This window comes from Oryctolagus cuniculus, unplaced genomic scaffold (genome assembly GCF_964237555.1).
Source record: "Oryctolagus cuniculus unplaced genomic scaffold, mOryCun1.1 SCAFFOLD_69, whole genome shotgun sequence".
In the NCBI taxonomy this organism is placed as follows: domain Eukaryota; kingdom Metazoa; phylum Chordata; class Mammalia; order Lagomorpha; family Leporidae; genus Oryctolagus; species Oryctolagus cuniculus.
Window position 1 is genome coordinate 136,410 of NW_027208355.1, and position 27,790 is coordinate 164,199.

At 40.3% G+C, this 27,790-nt stretch overlaps 1 protein-coding gene across 15 annotated transcripts in view; it reads right to left on the reverse strand.

The window, feature by feature from the left end:
• LOC100340453 (zinc finger protein 271) overlaps positions 1-27,790 on the reverse strand; it is a 90,794-nt gene that overhangs the window by 51,763 nt on the left and 11,241 nt on the right. The window lies entirely within an intron of this gene.

A 27,790-nucleotide genomic window follows, 5' to 3' on the forward strand; every position in this document is an offset into this window, starting at 1 on the left:
GAAAAGAAATAATTGTTAATTTCAAGGATGACTGAAGACTTATAGTATGCCGTGGAAACACCATGCTGTCACTAAAATCTACACTAAAGATAATTACGTGGGTGGTATTAACCTTTTCTCAATGATACAGATGTACCACACAATGCTCCATTTTAGTGTTTCCCCTGGAACACCTCTTGCTGTACACCTACAAATCCATAGAACATATACTTCTTGCAATATGAATTCTTCTGCAACAGAAGGGGATATAACCTATCTTCATTGTAGTACACCTTTCCAGTAATTATTCCAAATGACACTTCCCTGCATCCAAGTCTTTACAATATCATTCAACGCAGTAATCCTTGACTTTGCCATTTCACATTCTTTAATGAAAGACTATGATACCATCTTCAAAGAATATTATACCAATATACTTTAAAAAGTATTTGCCTACTGGGGTTTGCCTTATTAGACAGCTATCTTGTGAAGAAGTTTGTAACTTGCATGTTGGAGACAGAGAGACTAGGAAAGAACCGGAGCAAACCACTAAACATAGGAGGAATGGACATGTGGTAAGCAGGTTAAACTGCTACTTGTGACACAGGTTTGTCTCCTGGCTATTCCACAGTTCAAATGTAACTTCCTGCTAAAGTACCTGGGAGACACTGCATCATGGATCAACACTCAGATGGAGTTCTTACCTACTGGCTTTAGTCTTCCGTGGTCCTGAATGCTAAAGACACTGGGGGAGTAAACCAGCAGTTAGAACATTCATTCATTCATTCTCTCTCTCTCTCTCTTGCTTTCTCTTATTCTAACTTTCAAATAAATAATTTTTAAAAAGAATTACAAATAAAATAGTTGTACTTTTAAGCTACATGTTTTTGTTGATTAACAAATCAACAAATCAAATGATTAACAAATCAACAATTAACAATCAAATGTTAATATACCTTGGTGAGCAGGAAATAATTATAAGCCAAATTCAACCAAGAGAACTTCACAATCACACACAGACATTTCTGTGAGCATGATTCATGCTAACCATGTCAGCAAGGATGTCAGCAAGGCTGCTGCCACACAAACTGCCTGAAGACCAAAAGACTATTTTAATGTTTTTACAAATATGTGGTGCTCTATTCTGTTTTATTTATATTTAAAAAAGTAACTGACAGTAAAATGTGATTTAGCTCAATTTTAAATAATTGAAAATGACCTCATACTAAATTTCTGCAGCATTTAGGATTATCAAGAGTGGATAACTATCATGAATGGAGAAAAACTTGCACTATAAACCTGTTGGATAGGGGCCGGCGCTGTGGTGCAGCGGGTTAATGCCCTGGCCTGAAGTGCCAGCATCCCATATGGGCACCGGTTCAAGTCCCAGCTGCTCTACTTCCAATCCAGCTCTCTGCTATGGCCTGGGATAGCAGTAGTAGAAGACAGCCCAACTCCTTGGGCCCCTACACCCACGTGGGAGACCCGGAAGAAGCTCCTGGCTCCTGGCTTCAGATCGGTGCAGCTCCGGCCGTTGCGGCCATTTGGGGACTGAACCAGCAGATGGAAGACCTTTCTCTCTGTCCTTACCTCTCTCTGTAACTCTGTCCTTCAAATAAATAAAATAAATCTTTAAAAAGAAATACCTGTTGGATTCACACAATCCATAGAAACTACTGGTGGGACAATGACAGACATGTTCAAGGAAAAGTCTTCTAAAACAGTGTTTCTTCTACATTGGCTTCACTTTCTTAAATGGATCTCAAAAGTAAACAGTTTGCAGTTACCTGTGGTAAAGTGAGGAATACCACTGAAACTAATCACTTGACACTTGTCAACAGGATTATCTCCTAAAACATACTTCACACTTTTTTGCATCTTTTTTATCTGCTATAAAAATCCAGACAACTCCTGAGCTACCAGAAAGAACTATCAGGATACAGGGAGCATCAGCACTAACTCCAGATACAAAATGTGATGGCAGACTAGGTTTCAGAGAGCTCCAATTTTGGAAATAATGAGGACAGAATATAGTAATAGGCCTGTGTTAGGGAGTAGCGTAGACAGATTTTCAGATGTGACAGGTTATCCCTCCACTAAAGGCCACACCATCAAGAATTTTTCGATAAATAATGTTTCCTAGGCCCTTGTCTATTCTCAACTCATTCACATCTTCCCTCTCAAAGTTCATATAAAACTTCCAATACCACCAATCAGTGGAAGCTTATAGATGAGGTGAGGTAGCATCACTGAAATCTTGATCCTCTGGCAGGAGAATCAATAATTGCTTCAAGTCCTCAGCACTTTAGGACTCCTTTGCCTCTACCGTGATGCACTAGAGAGTTTGGGCCAGAGGGCATATTTCATGGCATACATGAATCATGTTTATTCAACATAAAAAACTTTGTTAGAAAGGAAACAGGATCTTCATCTAGTACCCTAACTTCCACCAGAAACCCCACTGCCCTTAGAAACTAGCTTTTGTATAAATGTCTATAAGCTCAAACAAGGGTACTTTGCAGGTGACAGCACACAGGAAGGAACCAGAAGCTTCAATTCCTGAGGGGATATCACAAACCCCACAAATGCAATTACCCCATAGTAAGAGATCTTACACACACCTCACAATGATTTTGCTGGGAATTTGGAGATATTTCACTGGTATCTTCATTCTTCTAGTGTATATATTGGAATAAAATAGTAGGGCTTAAGGTGGGTGCATTTCAAATTCTTTGTGAAAATACGAAAGTTCCAATCCATTAATTACTTGACTAATAATTCCTGAATCCCGTGTCTCCACACATCCATCTGTCCACCTATCTAACCTAACAAATCTTCACTTATTGTTCTGATAGCTGGATCTGAAGTTTTAATCTATTTGCTGGTTTCTGATACAAACTTCACAAGCAAGTCAACACTGGACATCGTAGAACTCTCGTTGTTGTTGCTGCTTCTGTCCAAGTGGGGATGGTCAAGATTCATGTGGGCTTGAGTAGGGGTAGTAGGAGGGTAAAGATTCTTGGCCCAGAAACTATTTCTGGTTTGCTCTATGCCTAAGATTTGATTTGCTCTGTTCAAATTGGTGAGTCCTGGTTATCACACATCTCTACCAGCAGGAGCTGTTCCAACCGGATGTGGATTCCATGAGGATTCCTGAGCAGAGAAAAAGTGGCAAAAACACACTGACTGATAATTGGCTAATCTTAAGCAACTCATTTTCTCTCTTTTGTATGCCTTCCATGTAATGATTGTAGTTCTTAATTTTGAGCACTGAGTCAGAGATAGGACTTTGGTAATTAATTTGTACTAAATGCAGAATATTACATAATCCCTATGGTAAAAGACAAAGGGAGTGATGAACAGAGTGCGGGACTAATTAAGAATCCCTCAAGGATTATGACCTGAGGTTAGTTTTCATTTTTTTTAAAGATGTAGTTTTTGAAATAGTAACAAATAAACACAACAGAAAACAAAGAGTCAGGGAGAGAGAGGGAGAAATGTTCCTTCTCATGGTTCACTTCCCAGTTGGCTACAAAAGCCAGTTCTGGGCCAGGATAGAGCCACTAGTGATTCGATCTGAATCTCCTACATGTGTGGAAGAGACTCAAGTACTTGGGCCATTTTCCACTCCCTTCCCAGACACACTATCAGGAATCTGAATTGGCAGCAAAGTAGCCAGAAATCAATATAGGATGACAGCATTGCAAGCAGTAGCCTAACTCAGTACACAATGGCAACCCCAAAGGTTAGTGTTTTCTGACTAATAAAAACATTTAGTCATATACCTCTTGTGTCTGACCAGGCTTTGGCTTGTATTAATTCATTTTATAATTCTATTATATTCTAAAAATGACAGATAAGATTAAAGTAACTTTTCCCCACAATTCCTGTCCCTGTAACAATCACTGTTTATATGCTGTTTATCATCTAGCTATATGCTGCCATCTGTTTCTCCAGCATTTGTATCCAATTCTACTATAAATAGGCAATGTAGCCTACAGAGGAAAATCACATTTTATGTGGACTGGGGTTTAGGATACTAAAATATAAACTATTATGTAAAAAATTGAAATAATTGAGTAAGTCCCTTTTATCATATCAGTTTTCATATAACTTTTTTTAATTATTTATTTGAAAGCCAGAGTTTGAGGGGGGGGGAAGAGGAGGAGAGAGAGGGAGGGAGAGGGGAAGAGAAAGAAAGATTGAGAGAGAGAGAGAAAGAAAGAAAGATTAAGAGAGAGAGAGAGAGAGAGAGATCTTCCATCTACTGCTTCACTCCTCAAATGGCCACAATGGCAAGGGCTGTGCCAGGCTGAAGCCAGGAGCCAGGAGCTTCTCCTGAGTCTCCCACACGGGTGCAGGGGTCCAGGGACTTGGGTCATTCTCCACTGATTTCCTAGGCACATTAGCAGAGAGCTGGATCAGAAGTGGAACATCCGGGACAAGAACTGGCACCCATATGGGATGCCTGGGCTGGAGGCAGAAGCTCTACCTGCTATGCCACAATGCCAGCCCCAATTACTTTCTAAAATAACATAACTAAGATACAAATAGAATTCACCAAGCAATTTGTTCATTAAGGGTGCTCTCACTGGGGGCCGGCACTGTGGTGTAGTGGGTTAAAGTCCCAGCCTAAAGCACCAGCATCCCTTATGGGCACCAGTTCAAGTCACAGCTGCTCTACTTCCGATCCAGCTCCCTGCTAATTTGCCTAGGAAAGCAGCAAAGGATGGCCAAAGTCCTTGGGTCCCTGAAACCATGTGGGAGATCCAGAAGAAGCTCCTGGCTCCTGACTTTGGATAGGCTCAGTTCTGGTCATTGTGGCCATTTGGAGGAATGAACCAGTGGATGGAAGATCTCTCTCTCTCTCTCTCTCTCTCTCTGTGTGTGTGTGTGTGTGTCTCCCTCTTACTCTTTCAAACAAGTAAAATAAATCTTAAAAAAAAAAAAAGTGTTTTCACTTACTTGTAACCATCACCATCATCATTTTTTCAAATATCCTTATCTCCTAAAAAATGCTGCAGTTGGAAATAGTGGTTAAGTCGCTGCTTGGGACAAACACATCACAGAGTAAGTTTGAGTCCAAGCTCCACTCCTCTTTCAACTCCAGCATCCTGCATATGCCTACCATGGGTTCATATCAGCATAAGGCAGAGGCTGAGCTATGTTGGAGACCTAGATTGTATACACAGCTTCCAATATTTAACTTTAAAAAATTATTTTATTTATTTGAAATGGAGGGAGAGAGAGAAAAAGAGAGAGAGAGAGAGAGATCTTCCAACTGGTGGTTCTTGTCCCCAAATACCTACAACAGCCAAAGCTGGGCCAGGCTAAAACTAGGATTGAGGAATTCTATCCAGGTCTCTCAAGTAGATGGCACAAACCCTAGTAGGTGGGCCATCATCAGCTGTCTAGACACATTAGCAGGAAGCTGGATTGAAAGCAGAGTAGTCAAGACCTAACTGATGCTCTGAAAAGGGATATGAGCATTCAAATCAGTGGTTTCACTTGTGTTGCCACGTGCCCCTCACTAGCTCCCAGCTTTAACATAGTTCAGCCTGATGTTGCAAGCATTTGGAAAGTGAGCCAGCAGATAAGAGTGCCCTGTCTGCTGTCCCTGCCTCTTATTATAATAAGAATATATAAAGCTGGTGCCGTGGCTCACTTGGCTAATCCTCCGCCTGTGACACCGGCACCCCCAGGTTCTAGACCCAGTTGGGGCGGTGGATACTAGTTCTGGTTGCTCCTCTTCCAGTCCAGTTCTCTGCTATGGCCCAGGAGGGCAGCGGAGGAAGGCCCAAGTGCTTGGGTCCCTGCACCCGCATGGGAGACCGGGAGGAAGTACCCAGCTCCTGGCTTAGGATTGGCACAGCGCCAGCCACAGCAGCCATTAGGGGAGTGAACCAATGGAAGGAGGACCTTTCTCTCTGTCTATCTCTGTCTCTGTCTATCTCTCTCTTTCTCTCTCTGTCCGTCTGTCTCTCTCACTGTCTAACTCTGCCTGGCCAAAAAAAAATATATATATATAAAAGGAAACTCAGTACTCTCTCGATATCTCCTCAATAACGCTAACTGTTCCCATCCAAAGCCACCACATATTGCTGTTCCTACAGATTTACTAACTATAGGCACTGCTGATAGTGGAAGATGAAATCCAAGTGTCCTCATGCCCAATATAGAACCTCCATCAGTCAGATGGAGTCTGGACCCCATCTCTCAGCTTCACTCACCCAGAACACAGTTCTGGCAGCAGATAATTGAGGCAGAAAAAGTGATGATGTCATCTTCAGCTGTCACTCAGCAGGAGAGGAAGCCCTGTGTTCTCAGTTGCAGTTGTATGGTGTGGGGTTTCCATTTGACTGAGTCATGAGAGGCGAGAGAAGAATCAGGTCTGGATTCAAATAGCACTGAATCTCCATATTTTTATATTTTAAATTTGCTCCAGTAAATATTTATTTGCTGTGTCTTTGGGACTGTTTATAGAGACTTTATAAGAATTTTCAATTGGTGTTATTTTAAAATAATTGTTATCAAGGCTGGCATTCATACAAAGCAGGCTGAGACAAGACTTGCAGGGCTAGCATCCTATATCAGCGCACAAGCTCCAATATCATCCACTCCGCTTTCTGATCCAGCTTCCTGATAATGCACTTGGAATGGCAGTGAATGATGGTCCAAATGTTTGGGCCCCTAACTCCCATATGGGAGACTCAAATGGAGTTCTGTGTTCCTGTCTTTGGCTTGGCCAAACCTAGGCTACTGGGGGAGTGAACTGATGACTGGGTGGGGTGCGGGGGTCTTTTGTCTTTCCCACTGTCTCATTAGTGCTTATATGCTCTGAGATCAATTGTTTCTAATTACCACACAGTAAGGGCACATTAGATAAAAACTGAAGCTAAACCAAACATCTCCCATAAATGACCCACATTTTTATTTATGTTCTTTGGTGGAAGTCAGAAGATATTAACAAGATCTGTGGGGGCTGGTGCTGTGACAAAGTGAGCTAAGCCTCCACCTGCAACGCCAGCATCCCATATGGGCACTGGTTCAAGTCCAGCTGCTCCTCTCCTGATCCAGCTCTCTGTTATGGCCTGGGAAAGCAGTGGAAGATGGTCCAAGGGTTCAAGCCATGTAAGAGACCCAAAAGAAGCCCCTGGCACCTGGCTTCAGATGGGCCCAGCTCCAGCCATTGCAGCCATTTGAGGAGTGAATCAGAGGATAGAAGACCTTTCTCCCTGACTCTTCCTCTGTCTGTCTATAACTCTAACTCCCAAATAAATAAAAATCTTTAAAAAATCAAGTAAATAAATATTTTTAAAAATACCTACACTTGTAGTAGAACTTTTATTATTAACCCTGTAATTGTCGCCCTCTTATTCATTAAACTGGTAATATCAGTGTATGTGTTGAGAAAACACACCTGATGATAAATTTTAAAATTTAAGTACAATAATTGCTTGTCAAAGAGCAGAAAATCCACAATGATTCATCATGCGGTTAATTCAGGAGATAATGCTGAGAAAATCAAAAACTGTAACTAAAAATTTTGCTACAATGGTATTGGATTTATGTTTTGGGAAATGCATTTTTGCCACCTGCCTATAAACTCCTAAGTGCAAGTTTGAGTAATAGTAATTTATGGTTTTCAAGGCTTTAGGAAAACATCCCCTATGCAAGCTGTTCTGTAGGATTATAAGGTACTGTTTCTGCATTGTTTTATTACTCATATTTCAGTGTTTATCTTTTAGAAGCTATAAATATTGTACAACACATAATCATTTTTGTCATTTTTTCTACTTCTCATGTTTTAATGTTCGCCTTTTTTTTTTGAAGATTTATTTATTTACTTGAAAGTCACAATTACACAGAGAAAAAGAGGCAGAGAAAGAGAAAGAGGTCCTCCATCTGCTGGTTCACTCCCCAATTGGCCACAACGGCCAGAGCTACGCCGATCCAGTCAGGAGCCAGGAGCTTTTTCCGGATTTCCCACGTGGGTGCAGGGGCCCAAGGACTTGGGCCATCTTCTACTGCTTTCCCAGGCCACAGCAGAGAGCGGGAACAGAGGAGGAGCAGCCGGGACTCGAACCGGCGCCCATGTGGGATGTCTGCACTGCAGGCCGCAGCTTTACCCACTATGCCACAGCGCCAGCCCCTAATGTTTGCTATCTTATGAATTCCTGTATTGACTTTACCTGTTTACAATCATAATTTCCATGATAGTTAAGTGTGTATACAGGTGTTTCCATGTATGTGTGTGTGCCCATGCATACACCAATTTTGATAGTACTGAAAATGATAGTGTGAAGAATCTTAAAACTCATTTCAGAAACCAAGACTTCCTCAGAATGGTTATCAAGCAAGACCAAGACCCCTTTCTAACTGCTGTCTCCCTAAAATTTACATGATGAACTGCTGAAAACCAATGGGACTTTCTTTGCAGACAGGACCTTTAAGCAGGTAATTAACATCAAATGATATAGTTAGTGTGAAGCCCTGATGCAAACTGACCTATGCCTTTATAAGAAGGTATACACATGGACAGAGGAAACACAATGTGAGGATGCAGCAAGATGTATATGGTACCCAGGGGGAGAGGCCTCAGGACAAACTAAACCTGTTATCACCCTGCTCTTAAATTTTCTATCTCTAGAACTATGAAAAACATATTGCTGTGACTGAAATCCCATATTCTACCAGTATTTTGCTATGATAATCCTAAGAATGCAGAATACTCATTCCTGTTTGTATTTCCTGCAGCCATCCAGAAGGCCCCAATCATTATCGTAGAAATGTAGAAATTAAAAGCTATGGCTTTAGGTGGCCAAACATCTAAATGAAGAAAAATACCAAATAAGCAACCTAAGGACTCATCTCAAGGACCTAGAAAAACCAGAAGGAGCCAAATCCAAGGACAGTACCAGGGAATAAATAATAAAGATCTGAGGGGCCGGTGTTTTGGCATAGCAGGTAAAGCCACCACTTGCAGTGCTGGCATCACATATGGACGCCAGTTCAACTACTGGCTGCTCCACTTCCAATCCAGCTCTCTGCTGTGGCCTGGGAAAGCAGTAGAAGATGGTCCAAGTCCTTGGGCCCCTGTACCCGCATGGGAGACCCAGAAGAAGCTCCTAGCTCCTGGCTCAGGATTGGCACAGCTCCAGCCATTGCAGCCAATGGAGGAGTGAACCAGCAGATGGAAGACTGACTCTATCTCTCTGTCTCTCTCTCTGCCTCTCCTCTCTCTCTCTCTGCCTCTCCTCTGTGTAACTCTGATTTTCAAATGAATAAATAAATCTTTAAAAAAGAGTTATTTAGTAAAGTTGTAGAATATAAAATAAACATACAAAAATCAATAGCCTTTGTATATATAGACAATGCCATGGCTGAGAAAAAACGTGTAAGTTCAGTCCCATTCAAAATAGCTACCAAAAAAAAAAAAAAACTTAAATATCTTAGAAGACATTTAACCAACAAAATGTAAGATCTCAATGAAGAAATTACAAAATATTAAATTAAAAAAAGACACAAAAAATGAAAAGTCTTCCATGTTTGTTGATTGGAAGAATTAATATAATCATAATGTCGATACTGTCCAAAGCAATTTACACATTCACTGAGATCCCTAACAAATTCCAATGATATTATTCTCATATCTAGAGAAAATATGCAATCCTGGGAGCAGCATGAGCAAACTGAAGTGCATCCAAGAACACCTGAAATATTCAGAGCATGGAACAATGTAGTAATTTTCTAAATATAACAATATTCACATATATGCATTAAGATTATTTATAGGGATAACATATCAAGTTGCTCATCAACAGTCAGGGTGAGGGCTAATCAAGTCACCGATTCTCACAGTGTTCATTTCACTTTAACAGGTTTCCTTTTTGGTGATTAGTTGTCACCTATCAAGGAGAACAAGTGGTATTTGTCCCTTTGGGATTGGCTTATTTCACTCAGCATAATGTTTTCCAAATTCCTAACAGGGATCACTTTTCAGTTAAAATTTAAACACCTAAGAATAATTTTGTGTTAATCACAGAGTTCAACCAATGGTACTAGCACAAAAAAAAAAAAATACTAAAATGGATAAAGTATTACATTGTACATCAACAGTCAGGACAAGGGGTGATCAAGTCACTGTTTCTCATAGCGTCCATTTCATTTCAACAAGTTTCCCCTTTGGTACTCAGTTAGTTGTCGCCGATCAGGGAGAACATATGATATTTGTCCTTTTGGGACTGGCTTAATTCACTCAGCATGATGTTTTCCAAATTCCTCCATCTTGTTGCAAATGCCGGGTTTCATTGTTTTTGATTGCTGTATAGTATTCTATAGAGTACATGTCCCATAATTTCTTTATCCAGTCTACTGTTGATGGGCATTTGGGTTGGTTCCAGGTCTTAGCTATTTTGAATTGAGCTGTAATAAACATTAATGTGCAGACAGCTTTTTTGTTTGCCAATTTAATTTCCTTTGGGTAAATTCCAAGTAGTGGTGTTTGTTCTACTTAATACTTTTGGTTGAATACTGTAACCAATACACAATTCTTCTTAAGTGCTGAAACTTAACTGAAAAGTGATCACTGTTAAATATAAGAGTGGGAATAAGAGAGGGAAGAGATGTGCAATTCGGGACATGCTCAAGCTGACTTACCTCAAACGGTAGAGCTAGAAACATACCAGGGGATTCCAATTCAATCCTATCAAGGTGGCATGTACCAATGCCATCTCACTAGTCCCAGTGATCAATTTCTGTTCACAATTGATCATAATGATAGGACTAAGAACCAAAGGGATCACATAAACAAGAATAGTGTCTGCAAATACTAGCTGATAGAATCAAAAAGGGAGAGAATGATCCAACATGGGAAGTGAGACACACAGCAGACCCATAGAATGGCAGATGTCCTAAACAACACTCTGGCCTCAGAATCTGCCCTTAAGGCATGCGGATCCGGCTGAAAAGCCCATGAGAGTATTTCAGGCATGGAAAGCCAAGACACTCTGGGGGGAAAAAAAACCTAAATGAAAGATCTCCGCGAGTGAGATCCCAGTGGAAAGAACAGGTCATCAAAGAAGGAGATACCTTTCTCTGAAGGGAGGACAAAACTTCCACTTTGACCATGGCCTTGTCTAAAAATGATCAGAGTCAGTGAACTCAGGGGGCTTCCATAGCCTTGGCAGCTCATGACAAGAGCCTAGGGTGATTACTGAGGCCATAAACAAGAGTGTCAATTTGTTAAGTCAACAACAGGAGTCACTGTGCACTTACTCCTCATGTAGGATCTTTGTCCTTAGTCTGCTGTACATTGAGATTTAATGCTATAACTAGTACTCAAACAGTATTTTTCACTTTATGTTTCTGTGTGGGAGCAAACTGTTGAAATCCTTACTTAATGTATGCTAAACTGATCTTCTGTATATAAAGAGAAACGAAAATGAATCTTGATGTGAAGGGAAGGGGAGAGGGAGTGGGAAAGGGGAGGGTTGCGGGTGGGAGGGACGTTATTTGGGGGAAGCCATTGTAATCCATATTCTGTACTTTGGAAATTTATATTCATTAATAAACGTTAAAAAAAAAGATTATTTATAGGGGTAAGCATTGTGACATAGCAGGTTAAGCCTCCACCTGTGATTCTGGATCCATGTGAGTGCAGGCTTGAGATCTGGCTGCTCCACTTCCAATCCAGCTCCCTGCAAATGTGTCTGGGAAAGCAGTAGAAGAAGCCCCACGTCTTGGCCCCATACACATGTGGGAGACCAGAATAGCTCTGAGCTCCTAACTTTGGCCTAGCCTAGCCCTGGTCATTGTGGCCATTTGGAGAGCAAACCAGCGGATGGAAGTACGCTCTCTCTTTCTCCCCCCCCCCCTTCCACCTCCTAGAAATTCTGCCTTTTAAATAAATAATAAATCTTGGGGCCAGTGATGTAGCATAGTGGATAAAGCCACTGCCTGTAGTGCCAACATCTCATTTGGGAGCCAGTTCAAGTCCCAGCTATTCCACTTTTGATCTGGCTCCCTGCTAATACACCTGGGAAAGCACCAAAAGATATCCCAAGTTCTTGAGCCCTTGCACCCATGTAGGAAGGAGACCCAGATGAAGCTTCTGGCTCCCAGCTCCTGGCTTCAGCCTGGGCCCAATCTGGATGTTGTGGCCATTTGATGAAATATTTCTCTCTCTCCATCTCTCTCTCTCTCTCTCTGTCTCTCTCTCTCTCTCTCTCTCTCCCTCCCTCTCTCCCTCCTTCTGATTCTGTCTCTTCTCCTCTGTAACTCTAACTTTCAAATAAATCTTTAAAAAATCTTTAAAATAAGATTATTTATAGAATGATGAATCTAATTAGTCCAGAATTGAAAGTTTAATGATAAATTCTTTCAGATGCAGTCATGGGCTAAGAAGAAATATGGAGCTTGAGGTTCAGATTCTTAATCGGTAGATGTGGTGAATGATGACTATATGCAATCTTGGAGAACATGTGTACAAATGAATAAGTGGTTTGACTGGTGCAGTGAAAATGAGAAAATGCTAGGCTACTGAATGAAAAGTGGATCCAATGCAGAGGGAGTTCCTTGTGACAAGACAAAAGAGTCCTGTGGAATAATTGTGTGAATAAGCTAGGAGGTAACATTCTAGTTGAAGTTCACATCTGCTGTGCACCCCTGAAAATGAAGATGTTTAGGAACATGAACCAATTCTTGCCAGTTAATATTTTAGCCAGATAATTTAGTCACATTTGGAATTAGGTAAATAGTATTTAAATAGCAGGCTTGCTGTGAGAATTAAATAAGAAAATATTTGTAAAATCTCATGACCACTGTCACAATTAATACAGACTACAGGTTTAGTTTTTTCTTTTGGGCACTTAAGTACCAAAGGGTGAAATTAATCTTAGTTGTTATTATTAGCATTTATGCATGAGGTATCTTTACTTGGTACCAGTATATTAGGCAGAACAACAGTTTACAAACACCTAACGTGTTTGCACTAGCATGAAATGCACGATACTACTGCTCTTAAAAGATTATTATTATAGGCCAGCGCCACGGCTCACTAAGCTAATCCTCCGCCTTGCGGCAACAGCACACCGGGTTCTAGTCCCGGTCAGGGCGCCGGATTCAGTCCCGGTTGCCCCTCTTCCAGGCCAGCTCTCTGCTGTGGCCCGGAGTGCAGTGGAGGATGGCCCAAGCACTTGGGCCCTGCACCCCATGGGAGACCAGGATAAGTACCTGGCTCCTGCCATCGGATCAGCACAGTGCACCGGCCACAGCACGGCGGCCATTGGAGGGTGAACCAACAGCAAAAGGAAGACCTTTCTCTCTCTCTCTCTCACTGTCCACTCTGCCTGTCAAAAAAAAAAAAAAAAAAAAATATTATTGTAAGACAGGGATTAAAGAGAATAAAAGATAGAAACAACCAAATTTTCATACTCCTTTGTGTGTATTTTCTGATTTTTGCTGCCTTGCTGAGGTCATAAGATGCATATCCACCCTTGTGTACAAGGAAATTTGGAGTTAGTTTCACATTATGGAAATCTTTGAATCTTCCAATATGACTTGCCTAATCATGAAGTTAGTCCCAAAGTTGCCAAGACATAAATCCAAATACATGGTTTTTCAAACCAGCAGGAAGCTGGATTGGATGCAGAGCAAACTGGGATTCAAATCAACACTCCAATATCGGATGCCAGCATGGAAAATCATGTATTTGTATTCTTGCTTATTTGCCTGAAACAAAATGGTGGAAGACTGCCTGAGTACTTGGGCCATGGCCACCTTTGTGGTAGATGAATATTATTTGAATCACCAGCATGAAGAACTCAGGATCATTGAGGTCAGTTGTCCTCAGAGGACAACAGAACAACTCAGACTGCAGAGGATCTGAGAATGAAGGATTCTAGAATGGACAATGGAGTGTATAAAATTAGTACACCAAACCAATAAAATTAAATCTGAAAAAAAAGTAAGTAATTTCCTGGATCTAGAGACAAGTGTTCCTATGTGACATGTGTCAGATTGTCTTAGATTTGGGGTTAGAGGGAGGTAGTGAATAATACCTTTGAACATTGAAGATAATTAACCTATAAAACAATAGTTTTCTCTTATATGTAAAATAGGAATATGAATGTGTTCTTTATAAGCAGCAATAGTCAATGTCTTCTGTCATTTGACCATGGGAGAGGAAAAGGTCCCCCTGTTGTCACAGAGCACCCTGCACATGGGTGAAGGTATCTATGAGGTGAGGGTTTAAGGATTCATGCAGACAACACATACCTCAGGCTTTCTGCCTCCTTGCTCAGGATGTCTCTGAATGAGAGTGTGGAGGAACACAGATGGTAGCTCAGTTCTTGGCAGTGAATAACTAGGGCACCGAGACTTGTTAATTTTCTTACAGTGTCATCTGTGATCAGCAGATGGACATGTTTCTTCCCTTGGCTGGCATCTTTGTACTTGAGATATTCAAGGATCTGAGTTTCTGGTAAGTTTCCTAAGGTCTGTCTGATGCTTAGTGGGCCTCAGATGGATTCAGAAATAGTCAAATTCCCACCTTCACACTGACTTAATCTGAGCTCTAGCAAAGCTGTCTTGTACAGAAAGAGTATAACATTTGCCCTTTTCTCACTTAGATCAGTTCTGATAGAGAAGAAATCTGTTGAAGGAATCAAGCTTATAACTGTAATAGGCTTAAGAAAATGGCAAGCCAAAGAAGATAGAATTGAGTAAGGGAGAGGACGCTCAAGGCTGAAAGGAGGAGGAAGCTATTTCAGCAAATGAGGTGAGCACCAGGAAGGCACTTGCATTTCTTTAGGTTTGGCAGAGCAGTGATAATTTTATTTTTTCCTATTTTAAGTATATTAAAATTTTGATAAAATAGACTTGAAATGTCTTAAAACACTAAAAAGAAAATTCTTCTTACATTAATGTCACAAATAACCCAAGTTTTCTTTGCATTAAATACCTAATCAAGTTAGAAATCAGAACAAATTGAATGCGCTTTAAAGAGAAATCCAACAGTAGGTAGAGTGAACTGTAGAGTACAGAGATCATTTTTAAAAGACTAGAAAGATCTGAAGCTATCAAGAGACTTCTGTTACTGTGTGAGCAGAGTCAGGATGAAGAGCCCAGATAAGATGAAGACTGATCTTTTGAGGTACCACAGAACCAAGAGGGAAAGTCAGTTCAATAGCACAAGAATAATAAGGCTAGGACTCTCCTTCACTATATAGCTGTTCTGGAGCTACTGGCTTGTTCTATGAACCCATTCGTCTTGATTTCTTGTAATAAACAACTGAGCCATACGGAGAGGAGAGACCTCATCTGCTATCACAATTCCTATTAGATTTGTTCTGGCATAGATGATGCTAGATACTGCTTAAAGGTCATTTGACACGTTATGAAAAATGGATCTACCATTTGGGTTTGTTGAGCCTAGAAACTCTACAAGGTTAAAATAAAATCATTTTACAGATGAAGAATCTAAGGTTCAGGCAGAAGTATTTTCCTACTTTTCATACTTGCTAAGTGGCAGATCATGGATACTGCTTGGTAATGAGTCTATAAAGCTATTGGAAATTGGTAGTATGAGATTTTTATCTATGAAATAAAGCCCAAGAGTAAATTTTAAAATTTTCTCTTAGGAAATCAGAAATAGTGCTTTATTAGATAACCAGGTGAACTCAAACCTCCCTTCATGTGATTTTCTGCCCATGGGAATGCTTTTGTATTCACAGTGTGTCCTTTACTGTGAATCTGTACAAAAGGCAGTGCCGCAGTCAAGAGGAAAGGCTGCTAGGAATCTCAGACACATGTGAGACTTCTATACAGACTCTACCTTCCGCAGTGCTACTATGTCTACTAAAATCCTCCCCACACTGACAGGGAGGTCTCTGATCTAGAATGTCTGATGTTTTAGAAATCAGTGACCTTTGTGGATATGTCTGTGACTTCATTTGGGAAGAGAGTGCCCTATTAGACAAATCCAAAACAAAGATTTGCAGACATTTAGTCATATGGTATCTGTGGGTGAGCCTCTCAACATGCATTTGTTCAAACAGCACCCAAAGCAGCATCTCTATATCCCACATCTTTCTTAATCGAGACTCATATCTTTGTAGCACTTCCAATTGCCTCCATGCCATTTAGTTACTCACAACTAAATGACCTATTAAAATGCACTATTCCCAACCATGAACATGTCTTTCTGATGTCCTATCTCTTACATGCTGAGCAGTGCAAATAAAAAAATTAAGGCATGTACAAAGTGTTCTGGTGGAGTTTATAAGATACAATAATTCCACCTCTGGCTATATGTCTAAAATAACTGGGGTCCAATAATAGTGGATAGTAGTGGTTAAAGCTTCCACCTGTGATGCCAGCATTCCATATGGGCACTGGTTCAAGTCCTAGCTGCTCCACTTCCAATCCAGTTCTCTGCTAATGCATCTGGGAAATCAGTAGAAGATGATCAAAGTGCTTGGGCCATAGCCAATGTCTGGAAAAAAAACAATTGTTACACTACAGATGAAAATCTTTAAATTGTTCTATGCACATAATGGAGTATTATGAAGAAATAGAAAAAAAATCCTTTGACATCAATTTACTTTGAAAGTATTATGCTAGGCAAATAACCCAAACAAAAATACTGTAAGATTCCAATACTGTGAAGTATTTAAAGCAAAGTCCTAGGAACTGAAAATAGAAAGGGGGTTATGGATGGCAGGAGGTCTTTATTTTTCATTAGGCATAGAGTTTGGTAGATGAAAAAAGTTCTAGAAATCTATTATACAGATCACTTGTCTATGTATTCCCACTGAACTCTATACTGTGAATGACAGTAATTTTAATATGTGACTTTTACCACAATATGAAATGAAAGTATTGATGTTTTCTTTGTGAGATGTAATGTCCAAGCCCACTTCTACCTGGTGCTGGAGGTAGACAGGGCTGCTCTTATTACTCTAAGGTCACTATGCAAGTGCCTTGAAGGCTTTGCTGATGGCAGCCTCACTTCCAGGTTTCATGTGTTGAGAAAGGCTGCAATCCCATGTCTCCCTTCTCTCTTCCTACTTCTATCTGCTTAGTTATCAAACTCTCCTTGGGTGAAGGTATAGAAAGACAAGCAGGTGTCTGCTGACTTAATGACAGTGCACTTGCAATTGTATGAGACAGATAGACTGTGCCATTGTCAGTAAGGGGTGGTTTTCCTATCTTGGTCTAGAACTTTTAAGGACATCCAGAACATATTAGTTCCAGTTTTATTTCACTAGGACTCTAGTAGATGTATGTAACAGAGTAGAGAACAATCCAGAAATTATAGCTGTCCCCACATTTACACTAACATTTCTTTCTCCATTAGTGATGTTTATGTGGAATAGGAACATGGAAGACTGAGATTTTTCTCCTTTACCCTGTGGCACTGGAGAGAAAATAATCTCCTCACTAACCATGGGATTAGGATTGTGGTGGACACAGGAGACAGGGATGAGAGCAGAAGCTCCTAGTTTAGCAGGGAGACTGTATGTGCTTCTTCAGTGAACCCTTTATTAAGAGATGCTACAAGGGGTCGAAGCTGTGACACAGCAGGTTAACACCCTTGCCTGAAGCACCAGCATCCTATATGGTGCCACCAGTTCTAGTCTCAGCTGCTCCACTTCTGATCCAGCTCTCCGCCATGGCCTGGGAAAGCAGTAGAAGATGGCCCAAGTCTAAGATGGCCAGATCTAAGCCTATACTGAAAGCTGGAAGCCAGGAACTTAATCCAGGTGGTCTGCATGGATGGCAAAAGCCCAATTACATGTGCCATCACTGCTGCATCCCAGAGTGTGCATTTGCAGGAAGCTGGAGTCAAGAGTTGGAGGCCAGCGTTGAACCCAGGCACTCTGATGTAGGATTCAAGGATTTTAACCACTAAGGCAAATGTCTGTACCCTTTTATATATAATTTTAAAATACATACACTATCTGTGGAGTATTGTTTCTTCACTTTAGGCTGTGCATTTCATAGTTATGTAACAATAAAAAATAGGATATGTGATCATTTGAATGACTGTTGAGATGACACACAATTGAAAGCTTTCTATTACCGACTAGGCAGATAGACAAGATTAAGACACATGGAAAAATGAATAGCAGATTTTGAGTACTTGATATTTCAGTAGTCTTATTTGAATTATCTGTCATATAATGAATTCCTGGTCTGATCTGTTATTGTGATTGACTTAATTATTAACTATTACTGGATAGCTATGTAATACAATTGATAACTTATCCACTTTAAAATTGTTTACCAAATTGGCTCTAAAGCTCTGGCCTATATTTTTCAAATTTTGGCCAAGTGCTATATAATGTTATATAGATTACTACTTAGGTAGATATTTTGATTAAAATAACCAAAGAGATTAATTTCTTTTAAATTAGTCTGGGGCCAGCACTGTGGCGCAGCGGGTTAACTCCCTGGCCGGATGCAACGGCGGTTCAAGACGTGGCTGCTGCACTTCGGATCCAGCTCTCTGCTATGGCCTGGGAAAGCAGTAGAAGATGGCCCTAGTCCTTGGGCCCCTGCACCTGCATGGGAGACCCAGAAGATGCTCCTGGCTCCTGGCTTCGAATTGGCGCAGCTCCAGCCAATAAATAAAAAATAATAATAATATAATAAATAATAATAAATTAATAATTTTTTTAAATTAGTATGAATCTGTTACAAGCACAATACTTCCAGTGTTACATCCATTGCCCAATACACAATGAAAGTTCATCTATGGCACTAAGTTAAACTCCATCTCTTCCTATTTGTCAGTTTTTATAATGCTATTTTTAAGCAATTTTAAAGATAGAATCCAATAAATAGTAAAATTTCATTTTTTCTTATTTTACCTTCTATTTTTATTTTGTAAATTATTTATTTCAAAGGTACTAACAGGAGAGAATCAGAGAGACAAGAGATCTCACCCATTGGTTCATATGTCAAATGCTTGTAATGATCAACAATGGGCTGGACCAAAGCCCAGGCTAGGAACTTCATCTATATCACCCATGTGGGTAGCAGTGACCAAAGTATCTGAGCCCTTTCCCATTGCTCCCCAGGGTACATACCAGAAAGAAGCTGGAAATGGGAGCAGAGCTGGAACTTGAACCTACACACTCTGATATGGGATGTCTTCCTCTCAAGTAGAGTCATAACCACTGCACTGAACACCTGCCCCTGTCTCCTATTTGTAAAATTTTGCTATTTTTAAAACAGAATTTTATGGCACATTTTATGGCTGCCTGAACCCTGATAACATGCTTATCGCACACGATCATCATTATCACCTACAAAGTTAGAGGCAGTTACTGTTGGAATGCCTAAGTTCTAAGTGTAATTACCAAAGAAAAACAATTGAAAATCATCTTGGAATGGGAGAAAAAAATGTTTCTGAAGAGTACTGCTCAATGTGTTCAGGCTCAATGTTGCTGGGATTTCAAACGAAGCATTCTGCAAATGTTTCTTTTGGAATGAAAAATAGCAAAAGTTACTCAACGCAGTGATGGATATCTGCAAATTATGGAATTTACTTTGTGTTTTAAAAGAAAAAAGTTGCTACTATTTTCAAAGCATAACTGCTTAACTTTATGAGAATGAGACTTATTTTCATAATCACAAAATATTTCAAGAATATATAAAAATGAGGCCAAAACTGTGGCGCAGCAGGTTAAAGCCCTGGCCTGAAGCACTGGCATCCCATATGGGCACCGGTTTGAGAACCGGCTGCCCCACTTCAGATCCAGCTCTACTATGGGCTGGGAAAGCAGTAGAAGATGGCCCAAGTCCTTGGGTCCCTGCACCCGCTTGGGAGACCCAGAAGAAGCTCCTGGCTCCTAGCTTCGGATCGGCGCAGCTCTGGCCATTGCGGCCATTTGGGGAGTGAACCATCAGATGGAAGACCTCTCTCTCTCTCTGCCTCTCCTTCTCTATGTATAACTCTGACTTTCAAATAAATAAATAAATATAATATATATATATCTATAAAAGAATAATTTGAGAAATGAGAATTAGCCACAAAATCACCACTTAGAGAAATTTACTAAATGCATTTCCATATATGTTCTTATAATTTTTTCATCTGAATAGGTATGTTTTATAAAATAGGATTATAACATACAGAATTACAGAATTGTTCACTTAATATCACGTGTGCATTTCCATGTTATTAAATAATCTAACTATTTTGGGTGGCTTTATGATATTAACTACATTACTTCATTTTCTTTTCTGTATATTTACTGCTCCACTTCTGATCCAGCTCCCTGTTAATCCATCTGGGAAAGCAGCTGATGATGGTCCAAGTACTGGGGCTCTGCTACCTATGTAAGAGACCTAAGTGGAAATTTTAGACTCCTGGCTTCAGCCTGGCTCTGCCCCAGCCATTTGGGATAGAACCAGCAGGCAGGAGATGTCTCTTGGTCTTTCCTACTCTGTCTTCATCACTATTTTTCAAATAAATAAAAATAAATTTAACAACATATATGGACAGTCTCCAAAATTTTTATGGAAAGTCATATTATGAGAAAATTATGCATATATTTCAATAATTTTGGTACTATACTAAACTTATATTTTAGTTCCATTTTCCACAAACATTTTGAAGTACTCTTGTATAATCAAATGATTCTTTATATAATCACCAAGGAAGGACAAACTGAAAGGGAGGAGTAGTAGTCAGTGAATAAGGAATATGAGAGAATCCTTCACCAGAAAGTGAGTCCTGTTTTTGCTGTTTTATTAATTCATGTTTTTTACACTTTGGAGGTTTTAGTAAAAAATAAATGCATCACAGAAAAATGGTTTAGGGCAAAATGAAAGCCAGAGAGCTTAAGAATATGTAGAAATAGCTCACTAATGGAAGAAACTGAAGTTACACCCTGTTTATACTTAGATTGCACACACAAAGCAAACTATTATACACTCATCCCAATATAACATAAGATTCAAATCTGTTGCACATAATATTCTGTGGGTGAAAAGGATTGTGGAGAACTGGCATTACGGCACAGTAGATAAAGCTACTGCCTATAATACCAGCACCTCTTATGGGCAACAGTTCTTGTCCCAGTTGCTCCACTTCTGATCCAGCTCCCTGCTAATGGCATGGGAAAAGCAGCAGAAGATGGTCCATATGTTCCAGCCCCTGCCACCCACATGAGAGACTCTGATGAAGTTCCTGGCTCCTGGCTTTGGCCTGGCCTAGTGCTGGCCATTGTGGCCATATGAGGAATGAGCCAGTAGGAGGAAGATATTTCTCCCTATGTCTCTCTCTATAACTCTGACTCTCAAATTAAATAAACATATGCTTTTTAAAAAGGAAAAGGACAGTATTACAAAAATTGTGAATGTGTCTAACCCTGAACATTTAATCAACATGTCATATTTTATACCATACTCTTAAAAATGACAGTGTATATAATTATATGCTTTTATACATGGTTCAGTAGGTTAAAGTACCACTCAGAATGCCTGCAACTCATATTGAAGCGGTTGGAATTGAGATCTCGTTAATGTATCTGGTGGGTAGCAGATGATGGTCCAAGTACTTGGGTTCCTGCAACCCACATGTGAGACCTGGATGGGGTTCCTGGGTCCAGGCTTCAGACAGGCCCAACCCAATTATTGTGGGTAATTGTTAAGGGAAACAATGGATGGAAGATCGATCTCTGTGTGTTCTCTGTACACAGCCCTGATCCACTTCCAGTAAATATTTACATAAGGAGTATTCTGGCAACTGAGGTTGATAACACAGGTGACATCATGCATATTACACTGATTTCAGGGAAAGTTGCAGAAAATCTGAACAGGAACTCCTTATGCACAAGTGAATAAAGGCATTTTAAAGACATGGGATGAGGTTTTTAAGACAGCCCTGGCCTTTTCATTTTCACCCAACGCTAAGGGAGTAAAACTGCCAGGACTTTCCCAGGTCCCCTTGTCCAGAATCTCCAGGTATCCTGAATGTAAATATAGTAAGACCCAATATAACACACCAGCACTTTTAACAAATTCTTCAAACAACACTGATGCCCACATGCCCTTGACAGCCAGTGCAATTAAGAGTCTTATTTCACTGTTCTCATCTCCTCCCATCCCTCTTTTTCTCCATAACCAAAGACAGCATCTAGTTTGTTTTTATATATTAGGATTCTCAATTTTTAAAGTGCCGAGATCAAGTTCCTCTTAAGCATAGATAATTGTTCTAGATTTCAGATTTTTTTCACACTTTGGAAAATTTACAGGCATAATGAGACCTAAGTCTAAGAGATTTTACATATGGAGCATGAAGGTAATTTTCTACAATATTGTTAACCCACTGGTGTTTTGACTGCAACCCATCAAGAGATCAGGAACAGAATCTTCCACTTGTTGCATTACGTCTGTTCTCAAAAAGTATCAGATTTTAAACTAGATGTTCAACCTGTAAATGTGTGCCACATATATACATTTATAAACACTAAATATTTATGCCTGTAGATCATATTGGCTATGTGCTGGTTTGTTAAATAAAATAACTGTGTTTCTTACCAAGGATTTTCTCTCTCCTTCTTCCAAAGCTTCTATTTTTCCATCCTTTGGTTAGCTGTTATTTAAAGTCAATTTTTAGGTTTTAGTTTCTCTATGTCTCTGTCTCTCTTTCTAAGGCTCCAGCTTTTAAATAAAAATAAGTCTTTTAAAAAACACATGCACAGATTAGCTATTCAAATAATGTAGAAGCACATAAAACAAAAGCATTTCTCTATCCTTTCTATCCCTAGTTATACCTTCCAGAAGAAATGACCCTTAACAGTTTCTTAGTCTTCTGAAAGTTTCAAGGGTACCTAAAAACAGCAAGATAAAAATAGATTAAAACATAACTGTTTTTTAGCCCTAACAAATTCTGAAATACAAGCTCACAGAGGCTCTTCAAAAAGTTTGTATAGAGTGTATATTAGCAAAAATATGCATGGATTTCAACTTTCAGGCACTAAAATAGCCTCACCTTTTTTTTTTTTTTTTTTTTTGACAGGTAGAGTTATAGACAGTGAGAGAGAGACAGAGAGAAAGGCCTTCCTTCCATTGGTTCACTCCCCTAATGGCCGCAATGGCCGGACCTGCACCAATCCAAAGCCAGGAGCCAGGTGCTTCTTCCTGGTCTCCCATGCGGGTGCAGGGACCTAAACACTTGGGCCATCCTCCACTGCCTTCCCCGGCCACAGCAGAGAGCTGGACAGGAAGAGGAGCAACTGGGACTAGACCCCGGCACCCATATGAGATGCCGGCGCCGCAGGAGGAGGATTAACCAAGTGAGCCACGGCACCAGCCATGCCTCATCTTTTAACTCATTTCCCATGAACTTTTTGAAGTATCTTCATAAAGATGTATGCATTTTTCTACTCAAAATGGTATTTTCATAACTTGTTTACAAGAATTTTGTCCCTAAGTCATTTTTTGAGCCACTGCATATTTAGTATTCTATTATAATGATATATCATAATGTATTTTATCAATTCCCTATCAATATACCTCCAGGTTATTTCTGTTTTATTACCATTACAAACAATATCACAATAAATGTAGAAAGCCTTTACGTACTTGGCCCAATACATGCAGGATAAATTCCTGTGGTAGAATCCCACCAAAGGATATCTGCCATTTAAAAATTTTTGCTGACTGGCCAAATGGCCCTCCACAGATTCTACTACCTTATACCCTGACCAACTATAAGATCCTGTTTACCATATCTTCATCACAAATGTATGCTATCAAATTATTCATAATTCCTTAAGATATTTCAAGTTCCCCATCTGCTTCCTACATCTATCTCCAAGTTTTCCTTCTTTCTTTTTTAGCTCCCTGTTCACATTTGGTTTTCTTACCAAATTTCTATGGGAAGACTGCCTTGCACGTATTTACCTATATTTATACTCTAGATTTCCTTCCCTCGCAGCTCCAACATCATTTTCCCTTCTCACAAATTTCCCTTATAATTTACCTGTAGGGAGGCACCACTGAATAGAGAAGATACTCTTCCCCTGTTCCCCCAAACTGCCAGCCTCTTGAACCAACAGAAAATGTTAATCAGGAAATTTGTAAACACTTAAATTGGGTTGCTTTATCATAAGGAATAAATTTCCACTGATGTAGCTCTGGGGAAATATCATCTATAAGAATTCTGCCTTGTGTCTTTTATTAACATGGAATTTTTTTTCTATATTCTTCAAAGGACAAGATTCCCCCCTTTGAAACAAGAGCTCAGCATTCTTATTCATTACTCTCCACTCTTCTTGTCCTAACTCCCATTCCCTCAGGGTCAAAACTCCTGTTAAAAACCTTCCTTGTGATGTTGTCACCCCAGATGAGTGATCTAGAAACCATAAACATCAATCTCCTCAGGGAGATTCTTACTAAAGACACAGAATCCTGGACAGCTTTCTCTGTGATTTTGTTCAACAGGATGAGTGCAGGCACTGGGAATCTGCATTACATATAACGATCTCTACACTCCCAGACCCTCTTCTTCAACCCACTATCACATATGATCTGAAGCTGGTAGCTCTGAGATCAGAGGATGACTCCTGCTCTTGGAATGCTCAAGCCCTTCCTGTCTGACCATGAGACTCTGAGGAAGACAATGTATGACATCATCCTTTGACTACTACTCTGCAAACAGCCCTGGGAACATTGCTGTACACACAGGATCCCAGGAAATGTCCAAGATACGCAGAGATGATGAAGATAAGAGGCCAAGAAAGGAAAGTCACAAAAAAGATGGCAGAGTACAGAGACTTTAGGTGGAATGAACTGTTCTAGTATGCCTATATATGCTAGGCCAGAACAATATTTCCCAGTCCCTTTCCTTTGTCCTCCTTTAATGTGCTTGGCACCACAAACCTAAACTCCCTCATGAAACCCAAGGCTGAACAATGCACATCCCATGGGAAACTTTGCAAAGAACTCTGTCCAGAATCCCAGGTACTATGAGGCCTCAGCTAGTGGTCAAATGAACACTCTGGGTCCTGAGAACCAACATGTCTCTGGACAGGTCTGAGTACTCAGCTGAGCTTGAATTTCAGTAAAAACAGAGGACCCTTAATTCACCTCAATATACATCAGCAGGGTCATGACCTCCTTCATTCAATAAATACTTCCTGAATGTCCCCTCTGTGCCAGGCATTGTTCTCTGTAATCTGGGGACTTCTGGTGATTAAGAGATCATAAGTCACATGGAAGTATTAGATAATGACTCATCTTCACAGCTATTTGAAAAGCAAGACTCTTACTGACGTCAGGCCTCAGAACAAGAGCAAGAAATGGACACCCTCAAGAATCCCTGGCTGTAGGATGGAATATACTATACAGACCCAAAGTCAGCTCTCAGCCCTGGCAGGGAGATATTTTATTCTCATTTTCTCATGAGCAATCCTTGCTGATTCTGGAGTTCTTTCTTCCACATAGATGATAAATGTTGTCCAAAAAAGCAAACTGCCTTCCATAGCTTCTTTGAATAAGTAACTCTTTCATAATTTTCATATTTCAGCACAAAGGTCACTTGTTCAAGAAGGTTATTCTTGATTCTTGAACAATACTAGATGCTCATACCTTTGAATCTCATGGAATTTTATACTCATATATTTGAGCACTTTTCACAACACCCTGCAATTGATAACTAAACTTAAGGTCCAGTTAGCCAGAAGTATAACGCAGTTTGCTCAGCATTGTATCCTCAGTACGTAGCCTGGTGCCTGGAACATGTATATGGCTGGATACTTAAATTAATGAGTGAGTACATCACATCCTCCACCTCTCAGGACAACTGTGTAATGCCATATGACTTCTGCCATGGTTTCATACACTGCCACCAATCAACACCTAAGATGAGGCAGTACAAAGCCTTTTTAGTACCAACATCTGGGAGACCGAAATGGGGCTCACAGGATTGCCTCAATACAACCTGCAGCAGCATTTCCCATTATCAAAGAAAGATGCAGTGCTTCAAAGTCAATATATCATCAAGAGGTCTATACTGGCCATGGGCCACAATGCCAGCTCTCTCCCAGACTCGATGGGAAGGTCTCTTATAAAACCATTCAGCATCTCCTAAATAGCTTTATAATGAAGAGGGCACTAGGCCCTTCAGCAACAGGTGCTCTCTTTAAATAAAGGGAAAAAAAAAATGACAATAAAAGCTGCCCACACCATGTTGAGAAGTCAGAAAGAGGAGGCAGCATTTGCAAGGAAGCATCTGTGCTGTTTGGAAACAGTTAAGTCCACCTGTCTATATTCTTTTATGCATAAATCAGCTTTGACTTCAGCACAATTTGAATGAATCTCCATCAGGTTAGTGTGTCAAGAAGGAAGCCCATGCATCCAGACTTTTCCTGTTCTAAAGTTGGTTTTTCATTTTACTGCCCAGGAAAGAAGCTAAGCTTAGATCCTAACTGTAGTCTTACTGATTCCTCCTCCAAGCCTAGGCTGCTGCCCCTACTCTTTAGCTACTTTTCATACCACCCTTGCTTTATCTAGAATTCCCTTTTCATTATGATTGTGGCATTTGGGCCAAAATGGCATGTTCAGGGTTGCTCTTCCTGCCTCCCATACTCATTTGTGATCATATATAGGAAGGATTGTGGACATGGACAGACCTGAGTGCTCCATGATTGGCAGGGATGCTCTGCACAACGGTGAGCTGAAATCCTTCCCTTAAACTTTAAAGGTGGCCATGAAAGAATTGACAGGAGTGGAAGTATCAGGTATCTGACTTCTCATGGCTGTTTCTGCTATATATATACGTGAACATGAGATTTCTCAAAGGTGAACCATATATAAATGAGTCTATTTTAAAAGCAGGTTCAAATCCAAGGCCAGCAGACAGGACCAGTGTTTCCCACTCTCATTCTCCTACTCCCCACTATCCCGCTGACAGAGCCCTTCTCTGGTACTTGCAAGCCCCATGGCACTCTATTTCCATGAAAAAAAAAAAAAAAAAACACTGGGCTTTTCATGCACTCAGGGTAGGGTAGTGGGCAGCTTTCCTCCACTCCTAGGAGAATGCACACAGATGCTAGGTAAGAGGCTGTCCCCAACCAACTCCTCTCCCCTTCCCCTGTCAATCCCTCCTCAGACCCCCAGCTCAGCCCTTCTCTGTATTTCTCTCCCCACCTACAAGGCCCCTTCAAATCCCATCCTAAGCTCTCCTAAGAAAATGCAACCCATTGTGCTGCAGTCCTGTGACACACCTGGAGGAGGCTTGCAGATGGGTCTCACCTAGGCAAGAAAGTAAAATGTCTGTGTAACCTACAGTCTAAGCATACACCAGAGTCTAAAATGTGACTGCTACTCAAATATCATTACAGCAAATCTGATTTTCTATTGCCCCAATCTCCCTGACACACTAGTTCCAGCAGCCCTTTTATTACTAACAATATCTAATAGTATAAAATCTAGAATATGAAAATAGAGGTTCTCTAACCTAGGCTACCACATAGATACCACACAGATATCTAACCCTAGTCAAGTCCCTTCCTGACTCAGACACTCAGATTCTCTAAATCTAATATGACCTCACATATAAATAAAATGAAGGGAGAAAGCAGTCAGAGAAAATGCAGGGCTATTCCAGGGGATGGATAAAAAATGAAGAGAGAAGCAGCTGGACCAGCACAGAGATGGATTTTGATCCTTTCTCTCCCTTTCTGCAATACTATAAAACAGGTTGTGGAGCAACTTCTGTTATTTGGACACAATGTTTATGTTTTATTTCAAAGAAAGGCCTCCAAAAATCAAACTGTGTTTGACCAGAAGG